Source organism: Canis aureus, chromosome X (assembly GCF_053574225.1).
Source record: "Canis aureus isolate CA01 chromosome X, VMU_Caureus_v.1.0, whole genome shotgun sequence".
Lineage (NCBI taxonomy): Eukaryota > Metazoa > Chordata > Mammalia > Carnivora > Canidae > Canis > Canis aureus.
Genome location: NC_135649.1, coordinates 85,208,502 through 85,226,328, shown reverse-complemented (window position 1 = coordinate 85,226,328; position 17,827 = coordinate 85,208,502). Strand labels below are relative to the sequence as shown.

The window sequence follows — 17,827 nt, the reverse complement described above, 5'->3', positions numbered from 1 at the left end:
TTTATTCAAGCCCTTAAAACATTGAGTGATGCCAATTCTCATTGGGCAGGAAAATCTGCTTTACTGAGTTCAATGATTCAAGGGCTAATCTCATCCAGAAACACCCTCACAGACATACCCAGAAATAATGGGTAGCTAAATATTTGGGCCCTCCATGATCCAGTCATGTTGACACATAAAATTAATCGTCACAATCACAAAGCCTGCATCCCTGGTTTGTACCTAATTATTACGAAATTCCTCCATCCACTCACAGAATCCTACAACCTCAGGCTACTCCTTCACAAAATGGGATCTTTAAAGTTAATATCTCAGGATACTTAAAAACCTTTATGTTTTAGTTTTAAATTCTTTGGTCTTGACAGATCATGCATTTTTCCTTCTTTTTCAACACAACTTTTACAGATTTTAAAATACATCTGGAAGAATTTCTCAAGGCTTTGTCCCTAGTTTTAAGGGCATTATACTGACATGTTTGGACATTTAAGAGAACTCTAAGATTCACTATACTTTTAAATTTAATTTATTACTTTTATAGGAATAAATTAAGTGCTGAGAAGGTTTTATTTGTTAGTCAGATATTTAAGGGGCTTAAAAAGTAAATTGAATTGTTCCATTTATAAGGACATTTCGTTTAAATGGGACTAATCATCAGTCAAAGGCATCTGTGTGAGTAATCATTAAACTTTACTAGATTCATAAATAGAATGATAAGATAGATTTGTAGGTTGAACTTAGAAGGTTAAGGAAAAACTAGATTTGGAGTTTGTTATTTAAATAAAATATAATAACCTCATTTGATAGCAAATTATTTTCTGCAAACAAAGTTTCACATTATAGCTCAAAACCAAAATCAAATGAACAAAGAAACAAACCTGCTTCCACATCACAAGTAGATAGCTTCTAATCTACTCTGTGTTGGGAAATCAGATAATCAGAATTTTGAAAGTATTGTGTAGATAAGAGTAATGAGCTCTGGTCAGTGTCTGAAGAGCTCCTTAAAAAGGAAAGAGCATGAATTTTAGTGTACATAAAAGGCATGGTGTATTTAGACACGAATGATCATCAGGGATGTTTGTTAAAAGATCAGATTCTGGGCATCTCCCTTGTGAATCTGATCCCCTGAATCTGAGGTGGGATTTGGGGAATATGGAGTGTTTAATACAGTGATTCTCAAAGGGTGGTCTGTGGACCAGTGGTATTAGCTTGACTTATATCAAGATGTTTCTTCACAGTCAACAAAAACAAAAATAAACAAGTGGGACTATATCAAACTAAAAAGCTTCCGTATAGCAATAGAGAAAATCAACAGAGTGAAAAAGTAACCTATGGAATGGGAGAAAATATTTGCAAGCCATTTGTGATAATCTGCACAATATACAAGGAACTTCAACTCAATAGTAAAACAAAACAAAAAAACAACTAATAGCCTGATTTACAAATGGGCTAAAGACTTGAATAGACATTTTTCAAAAAAAAAATAACCCCACCCATACATATGGCCAACATATATAGGAAAAGATCCTCAACATAGCCAATCATTAGGGAAATGCAAATCAAAGCCACAAAGACCACATCACATCTATCAGGATGGCTATTATCTAAAAAACAACAGCTAACTGGTAGTGAGGATTTGGAGAAATTGAAACCCTTGCACAATGTTAGTGGCAATGCAAAATAGTGCAGCCACTGTAGGTAACTGTATAGAGGTTTCTCCAAAAATTAAAAATAGGACTACCATAGATCCAGCACTCCCACTTCTGGGTATTTATCCAAAAGAATTGAAATCAAGATTTCAAAGAGACATCAGCACTCCTACATTCATTGCAGTACTATTCGCAATAGCAAGGGGTAGAAACAACATAAATGTCCATTGACAAATGAATGGATAAAGAAAATGTGGTACATATATACAATGGAATACTACTCAGGCTTTAAAAAGAAGGAAATTCTTTTTTTAAGATTTTATTTGTTTATTCATGAGAGACACAGAGAGAGAGAGAGAGAGGCAGAGACACAGGCAGAGAGAGCAGTAGGCTCCATGCAGGGAGCCCGACGCGAGACTCGTGAGACTCGATACCAGGTCTCCAGGATCAGGCCCTGGGCTGCAGGCGGCGCTAAACCGCTGAACCACCTGGGCTGCCCAAGAACCACCTGGGCTGCCCAAAAAGAAGGAAATTCTGCAATATGAGACAACATGGGTAAACCTTGAGGATATTACGCTAAGTGAAATTAGCCAGTCATAGACAAGTAGTACTATGTGATTCCACTTATATAAAGTATCTAAAATCGTCAAATTCATAGAATCAAAGAGTGGAGTGGTGGTTGCCAGAGGTTGAAGAGAGGGAGAAATGGGAATTACTAATAAATGAGCATAACATTTCAATAAAGCAAGAACAAGTTCTAGAGATATTCTGTACAACATTGTATCTGTCATTAACAATAATGTATTACACACTTAAAAATTTGTTAACGTGGTAGATCTCATGTTAAATAGTCTTACAGTGAAATATGATACGATACGATATCATATCATATGATATGATATGATACAATAAAAATAGGGAGAAAAAATATTTCTTATGTTCTCTTATCAATCTCCGTCACTTTTTATTTAGGAGTGATTTCTGTTTTCCTAAGTCAGTGGCTATCTTCCTCCCTGAAGGAAGGAATCTCTGCCTACTGCTTCTGGGTTTCCAAGGCTGCAGACTCATCATGGCTTTTTACCCTCTTGACATCCCAATTTTTCTTTTCTTTTTTTTAAAGCATAGAGCTATCTTTAAAAAAACTTTTAAAGATTATTTTTATTTATGAGAGACAGAGAGAAAGAGGCAGAGACATAGGCAGAGGGAGAAGCAGGCTCCCTGTGGGAGCCCGATGGGGGACTTGATCCCAGGACCCCAGGATCACGACCTGAGCTGAAGACAGACCCTCAACCACTGAGCCACCCAGGTGCCCCTACCCAAATTTTTCAATTTTCAGATTGAATGTGGTCTAGAAGAATGTCATTCAGTGGGCAGAGCCGGGACATTTCCTGTCATCATGATGTAGACTATTGGCTGAGGCAGTCTGTTTACTTTTTCAGTGACTCCCTGCGAATTGATGCAAGTGCACTGTTGTGACACGGATTGTTTCTTCAGAGGTCTTTAAAAATGTCTTCTTGACTGTGATACATATAATTGAAAAGGCCATGTACAGGAGTGTGTCTCTCATACATCCTTGCAAAATGTGAGGGCAGGAATGGTGAGATGTTAGAGATAAATCTTAGAAATGCCATGTTATCTGATAATTCCTAAGTGTGCAAATGATGAGGAAGTCACAAGTAATTTTACTAGAATATGTATAAAAATGGACTCCACACATGGCCTCATTGAGCAGGAATACTGCAATTGCAAAGGGAGGCCTGCCCCTAATATTTGTAGGGCTTGAAGCAAGAGTGTCAATGAAGACCCCAGCCATAGCTTCCACCTCCCTTTCCTTCCACCTCTGGCTTTGTTTTGAACTACGAGAGGCTCTGGGCAGCTCCAACTGTATTCCATTGAGTCCTGTACCCCGTTCACCCAGTTCATCAGCCATTCCTTAGCACAGTCTGCTCTCAAGAGGATGGACCTGGAAACAAGCCTGTGTGGGCCCTGGAAGTGGCTTGGATCCCTTTGGGTAGAGAATTTTAGCATCCTACACTTGACCTAGAAGAGGGGCTGTGGGGTTTGAGTGAGCACATTTCCTTGGTTCTATGGATTACTTGCTTTATGTGGAGGGCACTACTGGAGGAAATCTAAAGCAGGGTCTTCTAAACTTTCAAGTGTGGGCTTCCTTCTAGGTGAGGGGCCCTTGGTGCCCAGGTCTACAGGTAGTACTGGCCATGGGATCCAACAACAGAGAATATCTAATTGTCAGAAAGGATGTGTCATGATGCAGAAACTACACCAGCCCCTTATAGAACTCTTTGGGACACCTAATTTTTACCAATGGCCATAGTCAGTTAATTTGAGACCCTAAATCATTATGCTTCCATTTTTCTTCTCTTATTGCAACCACACCTTTCCCTCAGAATCCCCCCCCACAGCAATTCAGTTTTGCTATGATTTATGATTTTTAATCATTAAGCCACCTTTAAGAGTTAGAACAGCTCAAACTTCTTTGGGATTTTGAAATGTTCCATGGGAGAAAAAAAAAAATAACAGAGTTTCGTGGTTAAATAAGTTCAGGAAATGGTGCATATGCCATCTCCCTAGCCTGGTGACTTAAAATGCAGCTTGGAATATTAAAGACTCTGAGAATTCCCACAGTAAAAATAGTCTGTTTAACTTTAACTGTTTGATTCCCCTATGTATTTGAAAATAGACACCTCACTTCTTTTATTCCAATGAAGTGCTTATTAATAGTTTCTGGCTTAAAGGACAGTTACACTAAGACGTTCATCTATTTATTTAATACCTATTTATTATCCCAAATACTGGACTAGAGACACAAAAGGAAGCAAACCAAGGATGTACCGTGGGGCGCCTGAGTGGCTCAGCCTGTTGAGGATCCAACTCTTGGTTTCAGCTTGGGTCATGATCTCAAGGTTGTGGGATCCAGCCTGGTGTCAGGCTCCATGCTGAGCACAGAGTCTGCTTGTCCCTCCTTCCCCCTCTGCCCCACCCTGTGCTCCTCTTCTCTCTTTCAAATAAATAAATAAAATCTTTTAAAAGAAATTAAGTCTTTTTTAAGTTGAAAAAAAATAGACTGTGCCTTTGGGGAGCTATTAATCATTTTACCAGCAACTTCAAATATTGATTTAATTTAAATTTGGAAAAAGCTCAGTTTTGTTTAGGAGTCTTAGTGCAGTTATAACTTGAGGTCAGTTACTATTTAGCTGGCTGGAAAAATGCATGACTGTCAGAGTGTGCCTGCTGCCTGTTACCTTTTCCACTGTTTCCTGTCTGTGAAAGGTGTCTTGGAATTAGAAAATCAAAGATCATTTTATCTCAGACCTGATGTGGGCCATCCCAAACCTCTGGGATGCTTTAGGGTTGATGTGACTCAGCACTATGTCCTAGGATTCTGGAGCTAATGTGGCCCATTATAACCTCCCAGGTTACTTAGGGGCCGATGTGATCTATTTCAACATTCCAGGGTACCTTGTGTCTTCTGTGGTCTCTTGCGACTTCCAAGGGTACTTGGTAAGCTGTCAAATGATCAGTGATTTTCCAGGGGACCTGCCCAATCAATCACAGTATTAGAGTCGTTGCTACTTAGAACCATTGCTTTTGTGTTGGGGGCACAGGCTTTTCTGGGAAACTTTCGGAGCTTCCTGTACATTTCACATCTTAGTGTTATCTCACCACTTGCCCGCCATGATCAGGAACGTATGACACAACCAGACATGACATAAGAACTGCTTGTCTCCTTAGGGGTGTTTTTAGGTACAACCCTTGATGAAAGCAGGAAAAGAACTGGGTGGTCTCTGAACAGCTCTTCAGTTACAGTGACTACAGAAGATTTTATTTGTGCCCCATCCATATTTCTTCCACACTCATCTCTACATGTTGAAGGCTGCTTCCCATGAATGCCAGTGACTCTGCCAAGGGGCTTTTTTCCCCCTCTGGCTGAGGGAACATGCTCAGCCTTCACACATAGTAAGCATAAAGTGCCAGAGAGTTAATGCTTCTGGAAGCGATCTTCAACCAATGGTAATAAGAAGCTAGTGAACAAATACCCTAGCTTTTTCACCCTTAGTTGGGATAACACTGAGATAGTTTCTTCACTTCCTTTCTCACAGATCCCCACTATAGCTGACCTCCAATTGCCATAATAGTAACTAGCTTGAAAACACACACTTTATCCACCACAGTTGCTTCCATTCTCATTTCCCCATTCCCCTACTAGTGTTTCCTAACATTGCTTCCCCGCCCACCCCCAAGATGCCTACACTTCAGTACTTGTCTAAAGTCTCCTTATTGGATAAAACCCAAACCAAGTCCATGATTCTAACATATTTTGACTTCAAGTTTGCTAGTGGAGGCTAGAGACACTTTCCTGACTTGTGACTATCATGTGGCACCACCTATTTGGAAAATGTTATACTCCTCTTTGAATTTGTTGCTTTAAATATTTTTTAAGATTGTATTGATTTATTCATGAGAGACACAGAGAGAGGCAGGGACACAGGCAGAGGGAGAAGCAGGCTCCCCGCGGAGATCCTGATAAGAGACTCAATCCCAGGACCCCGGGATCATGACCTGAGCCAAACGCAGCGCAGACGTTCAACCACTGAGCCACCCAGGTGCCCTGTTGCTTTAAATTTGAGGAAAAAATATATTCAGACTCTACTCGTGATAGAGGTTATAAAACAAGAAAGAAAAATCTCTCCTGATATCAGGAGTTAAAAAATAAAACCATTTGGTCTAAATCTCTTACCTATCAATCTTTTTTTGACTTGAATCTGGCTGAATTCACTGATACATTATTACTTGTAAGCAAAAAAGGATTGTTTTATTGTATGCATGTCCTGCATGTGTTATTAAGAAATGAGAAGACTGGAAGTGGCCATCATAACTGAAAGGAGGTAGGATCTTGTATCTCAGTGTGGTGGGTAGCTTCTAAGATAGCTCCTAAATATTCCTATCTCTTGGCATTCACAGCCCTGTGTAATCCCCTTCCCTTGAGTAACTTGCTTCAATGGACTATCTCAACTATGAGATGTCACTTCTTTGATTACATTCTAAGAGATTGTTGCCATGTTATCTTGCTATCCAGACTCTCTGCTTAAGATGATGAAACAAGCTGCCTTGTTTAAGAGGTCCACATGGCAAGGAACTAAGGGTGTCCTCTGGCTAACAGCCATCAAAGAACTGGAATTCTCAGCCCAGTAATCCAAAAGGAGCTGAATTCTGTCCACAATCATGCAGTGATCTTGGAAGTAGATCCTTCCCTAGTTGAGCTTTCAGATGTGACTCCAGCCCTGGCTGACACCTTAATTGCAGCCTCATAGGACACCCTGAGGCACAAAATCCAGCTAAACCGTGCTCAGATTCCTAATCCAAGGAAACTATGAGATAATAAATGTGGGGTTTTTTTTTTTTAGCTACAAATGTATGTGGCATTTTATTATGCAGCAATAGATAACTAGTATACTAAACATGTGTAAAAATGTGCAATTGTTAAGTATTTGCACTTTCTTTTTCATTCTTTTCAAATATTAGGGGAAATATTTGGAATTTAGTAGGATAATTCAGGTTCTAACAGAGGTGATAGCATCCTGAATGCTGAATCAAATGGACCATGGTAGTGATGAATTATACTTAAATTTCAAGCTTGCACTTCCACTGTTGTCAAAGGAAAAGAAAGATTGCTTCTCTTTGAAAGTCTACCTGACCAAGACTCTTTGTATAAAAATGTCACTTATGGATGAATTTCTGAGTATATTTTGCACCAATGATCCTAAGTCATCCTAAGCATATGCAAATCTCTTAGCAACAGAAGATGATCCCAAATGAGAAAGCATCATGAGCCAACTCCCCTGCAAGCATCTGAGCCAACAAAGATGGGGTTTTAAACTTTATTTTAAAATATTAAAAAAATTCATCTCGAGAGAAAGGAGCAGCATGTATAAATCAATTAACTGTTTAAGTAAGTTCAATCACTTCAAGTTTATATCTTTTATGTCTAGGATAAATATATTTTAGAAATCCATACAGTAAAATGTGAAAAACAGTTTCCTTGGGATCAACATGTCTGCTGTGAAAGAAGTCATATTTCTTGTAAAACAATGCAACATAATGGATGACAGTGGAGTGTGGCCAACTGGTTTTAAATATCAAGCTGACAGTGGAATGTGGTATTTAGAAGATAGTCACAGCACAACATATAAGGAGAAATAGAAACCCACGGGTTGACAACTTAACAAAATGCAGTGTGTTCTCCAAAGGATTATTTCAGCCTCAGAAATAGGTACTTCTTACATAGCTTCACTTTGGGGTCAGTATACTCTGTCTGCTGTGGGTGAATTCCATGGGATCACTTCAGAGATGAAATTGCTTCATAACTAGGTCCTTTTACCCCTTTGTTCTCTAGTCTAGAAGTTTCTGGGTTGGGGTATGTGAAAGATCCATTTGGGTATGGGAAGAAAATATCAGGACTTTTTCCTTTAAAAAAACAAGAAAGAAATTAAGCTTTATCAGCAGTTAATACTCAGACTAACACTGAAGGCCTCACTCAGCCCATCTGCATAGAAGGCTGTTGTGTGTCATGTACCCGGTATCCATGGTTTCCTGAGAGAAAGCTTGTATTCCATAAAATGTAGACAGGTTGACAGAGGTCCTCTCACTATTTGTTGGTTCTATTCCAGGGTATTGAAGTTTACATGAGCCTGGTTAAGTGGATTTGACTGGAAGGTTTATTTTCTTGTAAAGTAGAAACTACACATTGAAACTATATACTGAAATAAAATGAGTGACCTTAAAAATTTCTTTTACCACACACAGGTCCGCTGGGTATCCCAAGGCCAAATGTGAAAAAGAGCTTTCGAACTTATTTTTCTTCTTCTTTTTTTTTTTCCAGTTTCTTAATATTGAAGCCTAGATTACTGATTGGAGTCCTCTCTTCTTTACCAATACAAGCATTTAATGCTATACATTTCTCCCTAATTATAGATAATTGTGGATAACATATGGGTGTGGCTTGTTTTTTTTTTTTAATTCAATCTGGCAATTGTGCTTTAATCGGTGTGTTGGCTGTGCATCTCACAAATTTTGTTATGCTGAATTTTCACTTTTATTTCAGCTCAAAATATTTTCTTATCTGTCTTGGTGCTTCCTTTTTGACCCATGGATTTTTCAGAAGTGTTTTGTTTAATTTCTAAGAGCTTGGGAATTTTCAAGATGTCTTTCTGTAATTAACTTTTAAGTTTAATTCCATTATTGTTGTGGAACATACTTTGCATCACTTTAATTCCTTTAAATTTGTTAAGGTTTGTCTTATTACCCAGGATGTAGTGTATATTAGTGAACATTCCAAATGCACTTGAGAAGATGAACATTTTGCCATTAAGTGAAGTTTTCTATAAATGTCAATTAGGTCCTTGTGATTGATAATTTTGTTCAGTTCTTTTATATCCTTGCTGAATTTCTGCATACTTGTTCTATCAAGTACTAAGAGAAGAGTGTTGAAAAATCTCCATCTGTAATTGTAAATTTATCCATTTCTCCTTTCAATTCTATCAGATTTTACTTCATGTATTTTGAAGCTTAGTTGTTTGGTGCATACACACATAGAACACTTATGTCTTATTAGTGAATTGACCTTTTTACGTTATGTAATGTCACTTTTTATCCCTGATAATTTTTTTTGCTTTTAAATCTATTTTGTCTGATAAATATTTTTTAAAGATTTTATTTGTTTATTCATGAGAAACACACAGAGAGAGGCAGAGACATAGGCACAGGGAGAAGCAGGCTCCCGGTGGTGAGCCCAATGGGAGACTCAATCCCAGGACCCTGGGATCACGACCTGAGCCAAAGGCAAATGCTCAATCCCTTAGTCACCCAGGTCTCCCTGTGCTCTGATGGCAGAGTAGTGGTGATAAAGATTGTATGGCTCCCAAAACCACCCAGGCGGCCCTACTTTGTCTGATATTAATATAGAATTTTTATGCCACAATAAAAAGAAATTTTAAGACTATTTCATATTGCATCATCCTAAATTTCTGTTTCATGTATGTTGTACAATGTATGTAATACCTAAGCACAATAGTGATTGTATAACATATGCAAAATATAAGTAATATATAAGTACAATTGTGCTTGTAGGTGTATTATTTAAAAGTTGGGAGACTTTTTCTAAACTTACATAACCCAAAGTATACTATACCTTTCCCTGTTTTTACAGAATGTAATAGATGTTATGAATAAATAAAAATAATAAAATCTTTCATAGTCTTATAAGGATAGGAAATGCTGCTTTAAGCAGAACAGAACGTGTTTCTTTGTGTGTGACTTCCTGGAGCCTTTAACATGCTAGTATGTATGATAACTATCCAAGAGGCGCACAGTATGCAGTATTCCCCAGGCTCTGGTTCTTGGAAGAGGTTTGTTAGTCTTATTTTGTGATCAGTTTGTGTGCCTCATTGTACTCAGACTTGTGGTAAAAATACCACATTTGGCTCCTTTTATGTTTGTGATGTTTTGCTAACATCAAGTTACCAGTATGTCTTTCTTCATCATAAGTAAAAAGCAGGATTACTTTATTTTTGTGAAAGAAGTGAAACTGTATATGGCAATTAATCAAATTCTGACCAGACTGAAAGTATCAATTAACTTACTTAAATTGATCTATAATAAATCTAAAATAATACCAAAATATGGGGATTTAAGGAGTGCACTTGTTCTGATGAGCACTGGGTGTTGTATGGAAATGGTGAATCATCATATTGTACATCTGAAACTAATATTACACTGTATGTTAACTAACTGGAATTTATTTATTTATTTATTTTTAAAAGATTTTATTTATTTGAGAGAGACAGTATGGGGCAGGGAGGGACAGAGAGAGAGGGACAAACAGACTCCTTGCTGAGCAGGGAGCCCAATGTGGGACTCAATCCCAGGACCCTGGAATCATGACCTGGGCCAAAGGTAGACACTTAACTGACCAAGCCACCCAGGCACCCTGTTAACTAACTGGAATTTAAATAAAAACTTTAAAAAATGAAATAATACCAAAATATTCAGTACCTTATTTGAATATCTAACCAAGTAATGATGTAGCTATATATATAGCTCATGGATAAAATTCTATTTTAAAAGTCTGAATATTTTAGTATCACATGCGAGCACAATCCAAGTGAATTTTCTTCTCTATTAATTGCTTCACCTAAGTCCATTTATTCTGCCAAGAGATGTCTTAAAGTAGAGCCACAATTTCTGTCCGATTTTCCAACGCTGCAGTTCAGACCCTCTTCCTCTCTTAATTACTCTTGTATGACAGCCTCAGAATGGCTTTCTGGGCTTTCTTTCTGTTTCCCATTAAAGAATTTGGTCACCAGAGTTATTGTTTGAAAAATAGCACAAATGATTCATATCAATTCCTTTTTGAAAAATTTCCACTGCACAGCTTATTGTCCAAACTCCAGGATAATATTCAAACACAGAGAAGCCTTAAACATTGAACACCAATCAAAATATCTTCCTTCATGTCTTGATGCTCCACCCTAGATGCACCCTGAACTTTAGGCACACTGGCTTCATCATTCATAAAGTTGTTTTTTTGCCTATATTATATTATCATGCCCATCCTGTGAGGTTGACAAGATGTTTTACTATCTCCCACATTATGTGGGTGAAGAAACAGAGCCTAATGATCTTGCCCAAGGTCACATACCTGGTAAGAAAGAGAGTCAGCTCTCAAAGGGTAGTTTTCTGATTTCAAATCCAGCATTTGTTTCAGTGTATGAAGCTATTTGCCAGTGAAAGAAGCATGAGTCTAGAGATCAAGAGGTTCTAAAACAGTTCCTGAAGGTGATAACTTAAAGAATGATGGATTTAGATAAATAAGGTAAAAAAATTGTAGATAGATGCTCAACATCTATTCCATCATTCTTCTAGAGCAATGGTTCTTGTTCTTGGCTTCACATTGAGATCATGGGTGGAGCTTTAAAAAACTGATGACCCAGTCTCACCCCAGAGAACCTCATGTAATTGATCTGGAGTGTGGCCTGGCATCGGGACTTCTAAAAGCTGCACAGATGATTCTAACATGTGGCCAATATTAAGAACCACTGTTCTAGACCAGTTCTCAGAGAATGTTCTTTGGACCAACAGTATCAACATCACCTGAAAACTTGTTTGAAATGTAAATTCTCAGGCCTCACACCACATGTGAATCAGAAATTTGGGATGGGACCCAACCTTTGTGCTTTAATAAATCCACCTGGGGATTCTGATGCAGGCTAAAGTTTGAGAATTATGGCACTAGTATAATGGATTTGAAGCTTTTTAAAGGCACTTGGGTGGCTTAGTTGGTTGAGCTCTGACTCTTGGTTTCGGCTCAGATCATGATCTCAGGATCATGAGATCAAGCCCCATATCAGGCTCTGTGCTCTGTGGAGAGTCTGCTTGAGGATTCTCTCTCCCTCTCCCTCTGCCCCAAACCATACTTTCTCTCTCTCTTAAAAAATAAAATAAAATAAGAAATAAAACTTTTTGGACTGGAACTTACAGTAATAAATGCATTTTATATAGTATCCCAGTGCATTTCCATATTACATTCTCTTGACTTATATAACTAAAGCAAAATTTTCATGAAATGTTAGTAACCCTGAATGTGTACTATGATATTTTCTAGTCTATCCCAACCCATTCCATTTCATTAAAAAAAATGAGTCATGACACCTTACATCAATTTTATAAACCATTAATGGATTATGAAAAACATGGATTCAGTGTCTTCTTCTCTGGTGTGGGGGTTAGAAAATTTAAATCTACATTCTAGAGACTCCCTTGCAACTGGTTATGCACATTATAGAAGGTTAAATGAATCAGGTAGGTGCATTCACGTAAGATACGGAAGACAGAGTTTTTCTACAGCAGCATTAACAGAGGTCCCAATGTCAAGTAACTAGCATCATGGGTGTTGAGAGACAGGGTGTGGGATGTTAGTTTTCATAGTGTAGATCCTAGCAGGTATGGTGTAGTTCTGTGGTGGCACTGGTAATGATGATTGTTCTGATTGTAGCAGCTTTTTAAAATTATATCAGTGGCTATATGGTTCAGGAGCTAGAAGCTTCCTGATGTAGAGGAAATAGTAGCTTACTTGGTGACTTTCCTTTCTGCAGTCTGGCTTTGGGATTTGCTCTAGGAATCTCAGCTTAGAGTGTGTTTCTTCACCTTTTTCAGTGATTCTTACTGATTAAGAAACTGCAAGCCCTGGGTATAAAGTTTGTAGTAGACAAAGATAGGAGATAATACTGGAGAGACAGATCACAAAGGACCTTGTATACCATATTACTTGGAATTTGGAAGTTTTCTTGTAGGTCATGGAGACTGATTACATAATTTTAAGTGGAATTTTCAGAATTGAATTTTAACTAGATCAGTACTACTCAAATTGTGGTCCACCTATGGTTGCTGGTTCAAGAACTATTTGTTATTAGTCTGCAGTAAATACATAAATTGAGATTAAGTATTTGAAAGCTTTTATAGCAATTTGACAGTGCTGTCACATCCAAATGAGTGGTTGACTTTGACAAAGTATTGGTAGGCCATTGATTTAGGGGAAAAATAATCACACCGATCCTTCAGGTGTGATTACATACATACATACATACATACCATAGGTAGTTTGAGAAGCACAGAGTGAGATTATTCTGGAGGTTACATGGAGATTGAAATGAAGGTATGGGGCACCTGGGTGGCTCAGTGCTTGAGCATCTGCCTTCAGCTCATAATTCAGATCGAGCTTCACACCCGGATCCCTGCAGGGAGCCTGCTGCTGTCTCTGCCTATGTCTCTGCCTCTCTGTGTGCCTCTCATGAATTTTTTACAGCAGTTCCACTATGATGTGTCTGGATGTGTTTTTTGGATTTATTTGTATTTCTCCAGCTTGAGATTTAGTATGATTCTCACTGTCATTATCTTTTCAAACATTATTTCTCTTCTATGCTTTGTATTTTCTCCTTAAACTTCTATTACAACTGTAGTAAATGTGTTTCTTCTAGTTTCAAGGTCTCTTAACTGTGCTCCTGTATATTTTATTTTCTTTCCATTTGCACACCTTTTTGGTAATTGTTCTAAACCACTCTTCTAGTTCAGCTATGTGTAGTGTGTTTTAGCATGTACATTGAGTTGGTGATTTCAAAAATGGTATTTCATTGTTTCTGATTTTATTTTCAAATCTTTGTTTTCTTGTTAATAGCATTTTCCTCCTCATGATTTGCAATTTGTTATTTTATTTCTTAAGCCAACTTAATATTTTTAGTTCAAATATAATTCCATTATATGAAGTTCAAGAGAATAGTATTCATGTTTTCTTTTATGTTTTCATTCATGGTGGCTGGTTTTATGTATTGATTGCATATACACATTTTTTTATTGTTAAGATCATGCTTAGTGGAAGGGGAGGGAATATTTATGTGTGGAAATCCTAGGTGGCCCATTTTGAGAATGGGTCCCTTCTATGGGATCTTGAATTTTCTCTTCTAGGCCTCTTGAAATATAATCAATTTGAGGTCATTTTTCCACTTTTTAAAAAATATTTTATTTTATTTATTCATGAGAGACACAGAGAGAAAGGCAGAAACACAGGCAAAGAGAGAAGCAGGCTCCTCACAGGGAGCCGAATGCAGGACTCGATTCCAGGACCCCAGGATCATGCCCTGAGCCGAAGGCAGATGCTCAACCACTGAGCCATCCAGGCATCACATTTTTCCACTCTTATACTGGTTTCTCAGGACTTTCTTGGATGACTCAGTGTGCTAGTCAGGATAAGTTAGAGTATCTCATTTATTAGTGTGATATATCACTAAATGGGACCTGATCACCAGATTTCCAATGTATGTGTGCATAGGTTTCTCCACAGCATGAAGCAATTCTCCAGACACTAGCTGGGTGTCCTACCACTCAGTTCTGACACTGTCTACCTGGAGATAGCATCAGATCTCACAGGTTAAGAGTTTAGTCCCACAAGACTATCACCCTGCCCCCCACCCCCACACTTTAGATGTCAGTCACAAGTCCAGATTGTCACCTGTGCTTCTTACCAATTGGTTCTAAATCAGGAGATTCCCACAGCTCCCTTCTTGGGTTTGATAAATTTTCTTGAGTGGTTCACAGAACTCTGGAAACCCATGTATTCACTAGATTAATGGTTTATTATAAAAGGACATAACTATAACTCAGGAACAGATGGATAGAAGAGATGCCTAGGGCAAACTATGGGAAAGGGTGCAGAGCTTCCATGCCCTCTCTGGGCCCACCACTCTCCCCACATCTGCATGTGTTTGCCAATCAGGAAGCTTTCCAAATCCTGTCTTTTGGGGTCTGTATGGAGGCTTTATTAACCAGGTATGGTTGATTAAATCATTGTCCATTGGTGATTGAACTCAATCTTCAGACCCTCTCCCCACCCCAGAAATGAAGGGGATAGGATTGAAACTTCTAATCTCTAATCACATGGCTGGTTCTACAGGTGTTCAGCTCTACCATTAGGTGCGGTCCAAAAGTCACCTCATTAACATAACAAAAGACATCTTTATTGCTCTTACCACAGGAAATTCCAAGTGTTTTAGGAGCTCTGTGCCAGAGCCCAGGATGAAGACCAAATATATATTTCTTATTATAAATCTAATATCACATTAATATATTTTCTGATAATGAATTATCATTGCATTTCTAGGATAAAGCCTACTTGGTTGCATTTCTTGGATAAATCCTAGATGTTTTAATTTTTGTTTTGTTTTGTCTTAAGTACACTGCTGGATTTTACTTCATGAGATGTTTAGGATTTCCTTTTCTTATATTTTCCTTCATAGATTGTGTGTGTGTGCGTGTGTGTGCGTGTGTGTGCGTGTGTGTGCGTGTGTGTTTGTGTGTGTGTGTGTAGAGAGAGAGAGAAAGCAGGCGAGCAATTAATTTAATCTTGAAATTTCTGTTGCTTAAGACAACAAATGTTTGTTTCTTGCTCATACAAAATCTGCTTCAAGCTGGGTATCTCCTCAAAAGCAGCTCTCCCCAAGCAGAGATTCAGGCGGATCCAGGCTGTTTCTATTTTGTGATGTTCTTATGGCTCCTGGGTCTCTACAGCAGAAGAAAGCTCAAAGATGGTGAACGGGCTTTTGACTTCCTCAGCTCAGAAGTGACCGTGGGCAAAAGGTAGTCATGTGGCACCACACAGCTGCAGGGGGATGAGGAAGTACAGTCTTTTAGGTGCCTAGGAAGGAAAGGAAAACTATGTATTGGAGAGCATAAGTAATGTCTACCACACAGGCAGGTAAATTTGTACCCTGTGAGGGTAGCCTGCAGTTTTCAATTATCAAGGGAGACCTTCTTTTCACTCAAATCCCAAATCCAGACATTAACCTTTGCTGGAGGATTTATATCCTGTCTATACTTCTGAACAGAGTACACAGTTTTGACAGCCTATGTTTTATTCAGGGATCTTAATTCCATCTCTTTGCCTCACAAGGGCCTTAAATCTTGGTGCCTCTCCAAGTGGTTAAAATATGCAAGTCTTTTACTTACTAATGTAGTAATGCTTTTAGGGTAGCCAAAGCACTAGTGCCTATATTGTTAGTAGGTTTCCCTTTAATTTTTGACTCTTGGGATTCCTTCCTTCCTAAACTTTTTATTTGGATGTAATTTCTAACTTAAAGAAAAATTGGAAGGATAAAGTTCCACCCAGCTCCACTGAGGTTACACCCTGAGCCCACAGAAAGCTGAACGGTGGCCATGACCTTGGCTCCCTGGGGCACCCATGGGCTGGCTTATACCATCCACCTGCTTCTGGACCACACAGACTCAAGGCTATGAGGAGAAGAAATATGTGATGGGGATACTCCAAGTATGACAGAAGCCAGTGGCTGAATGAAACATTCAAGTTGAGCCTCGACTTTCTCAGTCTGCCCTACTTCATTAATAAAGTTCACAAGATCACCCAGAGCAATGCCACCCTTTACTGCATTGCTCACAAGCACAATCTATGAGGAGAAACAAGAGAGAAGATTCATGTGGACAATTTGAAGAACTAGGTTACAGACACTTCCAATCAGCTGGCCAGTGTTTGCTACAGCCCTGACTTCGAGAAACAAAGCATGAGTCCTTGGAGGGGCTCCCTAAAAAGATGAAGGTCTCACAGACAGTTTCTATGGAAGAGGTCACCATTTGCGGGGGACAAGATCACCTTTGCAGATCTCCTTGCTTATGGCATCCTTGACCTGCACCATATATTTGAGCCCAAGTGCCTGAATGCAAGAAACATGAAAGACTTCATCACCCTCTGGCCTGAAGAAGATCTCTGCCTACATAAAGCCCAGCTGCCTCCTCCCAGGCCTATGTTCAGGACTGCCATGGGCAACTAGTAGGGCCCTGTTAAGACCAGGAGAGAGGAGAGAAGAGGGATGCCCAGGTAGCTCAGTGGTTGAGCATCTGCCTTCAATTCAGGGCGTGATCCTGGGGTCCTGGGATAGAGTCCCATATCAGGCTCCCCGCAGCGAGCCTGCTTCTCCCTCTGCTTATGTCTCTGCTTCTCTCCGTGTATCTCTCATGAATAAATAAATAAAATCTTTACAAAAAATCAGGAGAGAGGAGCAAGAAGCTAGTACTGCACCAGTACTGCTCCACTGGGGCTCTGGAGAAAAGGTGGACCTCCCGGCACTCCAGAATCACCCTTCTTGTTAATTTCTCCTTCTTTTCTTTCCCTTCTTCCTCACTTCAAGCCCTCTTAGGCCCCTATTACTCCCCCAAATACTTGTTCATGTAGGCCTTTTAAAGCTCTACAACACTCAACTTCTCTTCGGCAAAGTCTGTCCCCATTGACATTATCGCTCTTGCACTAATGTCAACTAGACCATTCTTCCTTTTATGGTTGCCTCTACTTTGAGGTGCCCAACTGGACTCCTCACCTGTCGAGCTCAGGCCTGAGCTCCCCAACATTTCCCTAAGGACAAGTATTGGCCTGGTATGCAGGCCCTGCTCCCCTAACATGGTCCTTGTCCCAGTCCTGCCTGATCCCTGGTAAAGCCTCAAACAAACATGCGCACACACACAATTTATGAAGGAAAATATAAGAGAAGAAAATCCTAGACCTATCTCATGATGCAAATGTTCTCATATCAAATTCAACAGTACTAAAA

The 17,827-nt window shown here is 39.0% G+C and overlaps 1 pseudogene; it reads left to right on the top strand.

Moving 5' to 3' along the window:
* LOC144308929 (glutathione S-transferase Mu 1-like) overlaps window positions 1-17,510 on the top strand; it is a 60,308-nt pseudogene extending 42,798 nt beyond the window's left edge.
* Window positions 17,511-17,827: the final 317 nt, after the last annotated feature.